The 9654-nt window shown below is 32.6% G+C and overlaps 1 long non-coding RNA gene across 1 annotated transcript; it reads right to left on the bottom strand.

The window, feature by feature from the left end:
• Positions 1-687: 687 nt before the first annotated feature.
• Positions 688-8738, bottom strand: LOC134855344 (uncharacterized). Its single transcript, XR_010164473.1, has 3 exons — positions 8615-8738; positions 3079-3404; positions 688-1747 (listed from the first exon to the last, which is right to left on the bottom strand). It is a non-coding gene; the product is annotated as an uncharacterized LOC134855344 (long non-coding RNA).
• Between the last annotated feature and the right edge of the window lie 916 nt (positions 8739-9654).

Raw genomic sequence — 9654 nt, 5'->3', positions numbered from 1 at the left:
TTTCCCACTAAGGGGAATGTTGTGATTCTTACCATTTGTTTTATTTCACTAATTACTTTAAAGTATCTTAACTGGTTAATCTTAATTTGACCTTGCTATCTTCATTCTCTCCGACGGAGAGAATGACCGTTCACTTTTTTAATGTTTTAACTTAGAGATTAATTCACTTTTTAAACATATCTTATTTGTAACTAAGTAGAATTAACCGTAACAAAGGAACATTTTATCATTTATCATGCAAAATGATTTTTTTTGTAGTCAGAAAAAAATTGAATCAAACTATTCATACTGCATTAAATTTTGGAGAGGACAGCCAACGGGATCAGGGGATCCACCAGGGTTCTGTCACTAAAATTCCCGCACGTTGACATTGTTGCTGACTGACCCTAAAACTTTTCTGAAGGCCAAAAAACGCGATTTTTTTGTCAACAATTTCCTAAAAGTGCCTATTAACGCCTTTTTTGCCTGTTTTTTCAAAAAATTGCCTGTGCTGCTGAAAATTTGGTCAAAGTAGGATCTTTATTGTGACTTGAGAGAGCTCAGAAAATTAATTTGGTCGACCTAACAAAAGGTCGTTAAAGTTTTCGATTATTCCACCAACTTTTTCCCAGAATGCGTCAAATCCGAGGTAGGCGGAGTACGTGTATGACTCCGCCTATAAAAGTATTCTCCGAGCGATCCGTAAAACATGATGTAAAATTAAATTGAATTAAATACTTAGACTTTGATCAACTGATAAATACACGGTATCTATTAAAATGAATCTCAATCGAATCTCCAGACTATTATTAATTTTTCACTCCAATTTCTCATTTGAGGTCGTATTGTCTGTCGTATGTTCGCATTAAGTTCGTTTACTTCGCTCACAGCAACAATTTTTTTGATTTAAATGAATTTTTTTTAGTTCTGGCGACTTGACAAAATGATTCGTGGAAAATCAAGTGGGTACCATATTAGATCACTTTTGTTCTTGATTTCGATATCAAAATAAAATTATAATTTTTTTCCTCAGTGTTGGAAAAACTGCTCTTTTTGAAACTCAAACACACATATAATGTACTTAAGAGTTGGTAGTAAAGAGCTGGAATTTTTGATCTAATTGATTTCTTTTTCCCTGCAAAAAGCACAGTGATCGAATAGTCTTGTTTGTTGATAGGAACTCAAACACTTCTTTGAGCAATCAATTACAGCAGTATAGTTTCAGCTCTTTAAATATAGGTTCAATTGTGTTCAGCAACTTTTTCAAGTTTTCACATTGCTGCACGGTCAAATTTTCCTCGGTGAAGACTGACTTCTTTGAGCTGAACGAAGTAGCTTTCAATGCTGAGCCGTAGAAGTCAATTGTAAAGTTGGTTTTTGGAGCTACCCAATTCCTATTCTTTTGTAGATCCGGGGGAACCCACCAGTGTTTTGGGAACACTTCATAAGCTGGCATATTTTTCAAACTTTCAGCATCAAAAGGTAATTCGCCAAACTCGCATAAACGTTTCACAAAGTGCTCAGACGTTTCTGCATTGAGATCTGTTGAATCAAACACTTTGAAAGTTCTTCCAGAAGATTCTAGAAATTCTTCATGTCCAAGAGCGCTCTCCAATATTGTTCCAAGTTGAAATCGTGATGGCTATAATACTCGATGTAAGGGATTGTTTTCCCGTCCAAAGGTAACGCCGATAAAGCACATTCAATTGGGTTACGAATCAAAATGACGTGTTTGACACATTGATCGCCTACCCATGGCTCAAATGAACTAGAACGTGGTAGAAGTATAATATCTGGGTCCCCTAAATACTCTTTTATTATTATCATTCAAAATTTATATTTTCTATTCCAAATACACCGTTCGAAGGCTAGATCTCATCGACCATTGTTTTTTCTTACTAAGATGCTGATCAAACACAAAAAGAATCACTTGAACTTTAAAAAATGGAACCAGTTTAAAACTAGTATTTTTAACCAATTATATTCTTGATAAAACTATCTCTATAAATTATTTCTTACCAACCAATCATGATCCATAACTAACACTGACAATTATTTGTAGTGCTGAAACTACTTGTAATTTCAGCACCAGAACAATTTGAAAAAGACTGCTCGTATCAGGGCGAAGCCCTGAAAGTTGCAACTGCCTTTTAACGTTTATGGAGCAGTAGTTACATAAAAGAATTAAATGAAATAAAATAAAATGAAAAAATTTTTTTTCTAAAATTTGAAAATTCTATGCAAATTATCCCCCACACGCCATATAAAGTACAAAACAATAGATTTCGCTCCGTGAAACAAATCAACTAGGGCGAACAAGCTTCTTTCAACCAATTTGGAACGATTTCTAAGACGGATTAAATCTCCACTTACGCGTTAATAGCGCGAAATATATCGCGTGTTAATTGCCCCCCCCCCCCCCCCGCACAGAGCGCCCATGGATCATACTCGATTATATTGTCATAATATGGTCAGCATCTATAAAATGACAAAATAATCGACTATAATCCCAATAAAATCCATTCAATGCCAAATTTCAAACCCTCATAATTTTACGAAAAATGATCACAGGTGAAATATCTTTTCAAATTTAAGCTCAGGACAACAATAGCTTTCGAATGATATAAAAAAGTTCCGTCAAAAATGGCTAGTTAAAAAGTCGACATTTGTCTGAAGAAAAAAAAACCCACCCCGAGCACAAATATTCCGTTACTTTCGTATCGAAAGTCTGAACAATAAATCTTAGAAGACAGTTATTCTCCTTTAGAACAAGTTCCATAAACCTAACTCGCGAATACCAGTATACACTAGATCTATTGAGACTAGGAGATATAAGAGTAAGATTAGGATCGGTATTAGGCTAAGAAGTTGCACGAATCTATCCGAAAATAAGATAGCTTGACGAGCAGACGGTGTACCTTTATCTGAAGTTACTCTATGAGTAAGCTACCTCTGGCTTCAACTCAAAAAGTTGAGATCAAATAGATTTGGTTACAGCTTGCACATTTTGTCAACTGGTCTTTTGGACTTTATTGAACTGACCCTTTTGATTTTGTAACCTTTTGAGGGACTTGGCTGTTATACTTATACGCTTTTTACCTGTCAGGTATGTAAACAGGGTGATCTTTCAAAATGGAGCTTGTCTTCGACCCAAAGAAATTTGTCGTCAAAATCGTTTTCAAACCGGAGAAATTTGACTCAAGTTGTTTGAAATATGTGAAAGCAAATGGTTCGTAGAAGCATTTCACGTCTTCGTTAAGGGTAAGTGACTTTGCTAAGATTATTCCCTTTGTTCTAGGAACTGTCCAAATCATACATTTACTCATTTCGACGATTCTTCTAAATTACCGCTTCCGATCAGTAATTGAAAACGAAATAATATCAAACTTTGAATATGAGCGTTCCAATGGATATATGACAAATAACTAAAACTGAAAGCGGGTTAAATATTTTAAAAAATTTTAGCCCAATAATGCAAACTAATTAGAAGAACTAAAAAGAAGATAATGAAGTACACTTTAATGAAACCATAACCTTTAACCCAGCCGAATAGCAAATTTTAATCTTTAATTTTTCATTACATTGATTTGTATCAAGTCTGCACAAAAATAAACGATGAAGAAAACATGCTTTTCTTTAACACTCATTGACTAGATTTACGTTCGAATGACGTTCGAATTACGTCTAGATGTACAAACACAAAGTACTGTATATCTACATGTAAGCAATATATATCTAAATGTCTTTTTGGCTTGCTTTTCGAAAAATTTGACAAAATAGGGACCTCGTAGTATTTTCGGGGAGCTCGAAAAATCAAATTGATCGACCTAAAAAAAGGTGCGCAAAGTTTTAAAATTTTTTGAAAAACTGCCCCCCTTAGAAAAACTTCTGCGCACGCCACTGCATGTACGGTCTTAAAAAAATCTAAACCAACTCTCTTTGTTAATTTTGTGTTAAACTTTTATCATTTAAGTGTTTTCAGTAGTCCCTTTTTTTTGCATTTTCATTATTTACATTTTTGTTTTTGTGATTCAACTACAATTTTGGAGCCAGACTTCTCGTATTCTTTGATAACTTTGTTATGTTTCATTATAATGTTGTCTCTTGTGTTTCAAAGTGTTTTAAAGAGATGGTTGAAAATCGATATCTCCCTTTCAAATACTATGTCTATAGTATGTTAGGACCATTTTTTTCTGAAGTCAAAAAATCCGGGTTGAAAATGCAGGAACGCTCATAAAAATCGTAATGATAATCATAATAAAAATTATAACAAAAAATTGTTTTATTGCATTTCCATTGTGGGTAGTTCGTAAGTTTACAAACCACTCCAACCTTTCTACAGCCTAGAAGAGCACCATTGGACCTACAGATCCGTTCACAGGTGTCTCAGAGCAGAAAATTGTTAGGTAATGTTTGACATTGGATGAAGAATAAACTCTCAAATTTTCAAAATGAATCATTACTAATTGAGTTTCAATTTCTATTGGTTTTTGCCAAAAAAAACGGGAAAAGGAACTTTAAGAGGAATAAAATAAGAAAATCATGGGTCTTACTTAACTAAAATATCATGGAACCTTAATTAGAAAAAAAGTTTTCAGAAGAAGTCGTTATTAAAGCAGGCTAATAAATAATGATTGAATAAGTTTACTTCGTATGATGAAGGTTTTTCTTTTTGTTTTTAAGTAAATTAGGTTGATGATTCAGGATAAGGGTTATCATTTTTTCTAACCCAACAGCAATTGACTTAATTGAGTTTTCGTGTACGCCTGCTGGTAGTCTTCCTGCTATTCTGCGCATCTCTGAAACCTTGTTCACTGCATTATCAGCAATAAGCTCATTCACCATTTGAAGAGATTTTTCACATCTGAGAGTTTAGACGCTGTTCTAACTTTTTCATACAAATGGAGTTCAGTAGCAAAAAAAAACTTACTTCTCAATCTCTGACTTTAGTTTGACTGGTATTTGTGTGCTCGTGAGATAATACTGAACAAGCGCCTCATTTTTGTATCTAGAAAACCAACTTTGGTCTTCTTTGTGGGCCCGTGCGCCAAGACGTCATACTGTAAATTAGGTTGCGCGAATGTTCATCTATATAAATTTAAGATATCAAAAAAAACTTCTTTTGGTCAATTGGCTTATCATTTAAACTTTTCCGCTTGGTTTTGCTAAAAATTAATAAGGTTTTTGTTTTATCTGCATTCAGTGTAAACTTGTTTTTATTTTTAACCTTTTTTCTGTTTTATTCGCAGCAGCCTGGTATTCAGCATGCCCATTTTTTAACTGTGTACATGTCCTAATTACAGTGTCATCTGCATATAGTATAAATTTTGTGTTTTCCTGGTTTTATTCGATATCAATCACAAAAATTATAAAAAACAGTGGACAAAGAATAAATAATTGATGTACATCGAAGCGAAGTTCTTTTAGTTATGAGTTTGCGTGTTTTTTGGCTATATATTACTTCCTAGGACACAAATAAGATATTAAAGCTAACCAAATGTTCTTTTTGGACCATAGGACGTTCATTTTTCCAATAGAAGTGTGTGATCTACTTTATCGAATGCTTTTTACAATTGTATGATTGTGCTCTGTGTCAGTTTTGTTTGATCGTGAAAATTTCGTCAACTGTTCCACAAGAGAACCGAAAACCAATTTTTTTTGAGTGAGTCAAATGTTTTGAAATATGATATCACTTAGTTGCCTATATGAGTTTAATTACTAGTGGCAGTAGGGTATTGGTCTAAAATTTGAATCTACTGGATTACCCTCTTTTTAGTTTAGATTATGTTCAGCTCATTTAAGGCAATCTGGCAAAATAACATTATCAAAGCAATCCTGGTTAAAATTGGTGCAATAGCCTAGTCAAAATGTTTCGAAAAGTTGTTACTCAAACTATAAAAGTTCTGCTTACACTCTGCCATCACAGATAGCCTTCAGTAAGACTCTCGTGCGTGAACTACAGATGTTTTGCTTGCATAAATCTAGTTTTTGGAAATTATACATCTTAGATAAGTTTAAATCAGAAGCTTTCAGTTTTCAATTAAATGAGATCATTTTGGTCATCAAAACTTTAAGTTTTTGGATAAAAAGATTATTCATACGAGTTCCATTCATGAAAATTTTTAATTAACTCTTTTTTCAAAAAAGAAATCAAAACTGAGGAAATTTTTTAAAGTTCTCATTCGAGTCGCGACACCAGTTTTTGATTTTAAAAAAATTCTCAAAACTTGATATTTGCATGCAAAATTTTCGAGTTTTTGCAAATAACGTAGTCCCCGCACTATCTTTTTTCATGAATTTGTCGAGGGTTGCATTGACCGCTCTCTGTGGTGGTAGAACTGTACCGAATATTTCAAAACAGAGGCTTTGTAACGAAAAAATTGTTCCGTTAAAGTTTTATTTACTTGGCACTCAGCAAAATTCAGTTTTAACTGCAATTTCAATGCAGTTTAACCTGCTGGTTTTCTAATGCGAAGATTTATTGGTTTTTGTGTTCAGGACGAAGCACGATTAAAAAACAAAACACAAAAAAATACATGAAAAAATGCTAATCATACTGCTCCGTACTATCGAAAGAATGCCTGTCACATAATTCCATTCCATGAACACCAAGTTTATCAGGTGATTTTCATAATTTTCTTTTCTACTAATTTAGTGAAATTGTCTGACAAGCATTTTTTCCTTACTTTGGAATTGTATGACTAGCATTTTTTTGTGGTATTTTTTTTGTGCTTTGCTTTATAATCGTGTTTCGCACTGAACATAAACACCGACATGTCATCGCTTGAGAAAATCAACAGGGTAAACTGCATTGAAGTTGCAGTAAAAACTACCTTTTGCTAGATGCCAAGTCTGTTAAAAGTTGAATATCACTTAAATTGAATTTCAATTAAAAGTTTTTTTTTTTTTTAAATTATTTTTTATCTGGGTACAATGGCTGTGTTTTGAAAATTTCCTTCTATGTGAGGGCTGGAAAAATGTCATCATCTAGAATACGCGAAATTAACTACTCAGGGAACGTATGTAACTTATTGAGACGATCAAAAATCATGCTTTGCTTCGAAAAAAAAACATTTAAAAAATTGTTTAAGTGACGAAAAAATTGTTGCGCATAAGTTTTTTATGCAGGCTTCCAAAATAATTTTGAAATTTTTTTTCCGTATAGCTAAGATCAACAATGGAAAGTTTCACTACATTTTCTCTATAATAGACTGGAATGGTCACAATTTTTTTTTCGATGGATTGTCAAATTATTTTTTTGCCTAGTTTTGTTAGTTTTACCGACGTGTGTTTTCGTGTGTGTTTGTGTTACCACTCTGAGATTTTTAGATGCGGGTTTTAAAATTACAATTGTGTAAATTTACCCTTTTTTTCAAGAGACCAATGTTTTAGTTTGGACTCTTTTACGTTTTGTTGTAAATTGAATCAGCACTTGAAATGAACACAGCACAGCATTGATTTTTTTTTTCAAACTGGACTGAATTAGATTGAAAAAGTAAATGATTTTGATCTGCCATCGTAAGTTTCAATCATGATAAAGAATGAGGGTAGGGAATGCTTATTTTTTTGCTAGTCATAGGGACATGTTTGGTCAAAAGTTGCATTCTTGTGAACACCTTGTTGAACAAACTGCTTGTCAAATGATTGTTAATAATGGAAAATAGCTTTATGTAAAGTTCAATACTTTTGAATAGAAGAAGCAAAAACTTTGAAAACAATTTTTGAGAGTAGCATTTTTTCATAAGGTTAAAGAGACTTTCTTCATCAGTGGAATTGTATGACTAGCATTTTTTCCATAAACGAAAACTGCATTACAGATATTTTTTCCACCGATACAAAAAATGTTTTTATAATTTTATGTTTTGCTTTTTATTTTGTTTTGTTTTAAAAGACAACAACCAAAAAGTACTCAAATCATAAACCCAATAGGTTAACAGGCGTTCAAATTGCAGATCGAATTGAGATATTCCAGGTAGCTAAACTATTTCACACTCTATTTTGAGAAAGAAGAAGTTGTTTTCTTTATCTGGCGTTAAAATTTTTCGGAAAAGTTTTAGTATGAAAATTGTGGCCAGTTTTAGGAAATTATATTGTTTATGCATTATCTAATAACAAAAACACTAATTCAATTTTTGCGGCAAACCTTCCTTGTGGTTTTTGATTTGTCTGTGTAAAAAGACTCAGCTTTGTCTACAATTTAGGCGAAAAACTTGAATTTTTTGCCTGCAAACATTTGTTGGAAACTGTCTGAAATCGTTTAACGACCGATATAAGGTATAATCAGTTCTCCTCAACTTTGGACTTTTGTATCAAAATTGCTCTTATCATCCAGTTTTTACAAAATGGTTTTTTAAAATTTTATAAAAATTTATTTTCCAAGCAAAGCAAAATCGAATTTTTGAGGAACACCGGTCTCAGCAATCTTGTTCTGTTTTATGCGAAATTGCCTTTATGCGAAAAATATCAATTAAAGATTTTTTGATATGTCAGTCACATCCATTTGTCAAAATAGAGAATTTGAGAAAATCATATTGGTGTTTGTGTACCTACCAATTGGTAGCGGGGAAACTTTTTGTGATTTATTATGTTTATGAAATTACATTTTAAATACCTGCTGCAGTATATTTGAGCTTACCTTTCACCTTGAAGGTTGACTAATGAACGCAGCACTCAATAAAACTAAACGTGAGACGTTGAAAAAAAGAATTTAGATTTAATTAGCTGATGCTCTTATCATAATCTAGATCAACAAACCAGAGAGGAATTATCAGAAAGTAAGTTTATCTTATACTGAGTTATGATCGTGAAACTTGCCTTTGTAAAACGTGGTCACATGATAGATGCATTGAGATGATTGTTACGATTTGGTAACATCTCCACCTCTCAAGTGAATGATAAATTTTTTCCATGCAAAACGGTGCTAAACTTTTGAGGAGCACCGTACTCTCAGTCAGAATATTAGTTTTTTTTTCAAATTGTCCAATAGAAATGTGAAGATTTTTTATTTGTTTCTTATGGAAAAAAGGTGGTTGTGCAATTTTTATAATTGGAAAATGTATGATACTTATTTGTTTCAGATTTCATTAAATGAATGTTAAGCATTTTTGAATGGATTTTTTTTTTCATAATTTGGTTTTTGACTCGTTTTTTTTCTACCTGAAAAAATTAGGATAGAAACCTGAGTTTTGAGTTTTTACAAAATGGTTTTTGAGAAAATTGATTTTTTGTAATTCACGCTATTTAAAATTTGTGTTTTTTGATCCTTGTACTAAGGTGTTACAAATGAGTCACATCCATATATCCAAACAAAGATTTTGACAAAATCGTTTTGGTGTATGCGTACTTACCAATTGGCACTAGGGATTGTTTTGTGATTCGTAACGTTTATGACTTTATTTTATTACAAACCCGCTGCAGTAAACTTGACATTACCTTCACCTTGAGGGTTGGCTAACGAAGGCAGCTTTCAATAAAACTTAACTTCAGTGGTTAAAAAAATGAATTCAGTTTAGAATTAGCTGATAATCTTAATATAACCTAGATTGACCAACCAGGGAGCAATTACCAAAAAATAAAGATATCTTATACTGAGTTATGATCATGAAACTTGCCTTAAAAAACGTGGTCCTATGATAGATGCATTGAGATGATTGTTACGATTAAGTGAGTGGTGCT

The sequence above is a fragment of the Symsagittifera roscoffensis genome, chromosome 10, assembly GCF_963678635.1.
Source record: "Symsagittifera roscoffensis chromosome 10, txSymRosc1.1, whole genome shotgun sequence".
Taxonomy (NCBI): Eukaryota; Metazoa; Xenacoelomorpha; order Acoela; family Convolutidae; genus Symsagittifera; species Symsagittifera roscoffensis.
This window is presented reverse-complemented; position numbering and strand designations above follow the sequence as displayed.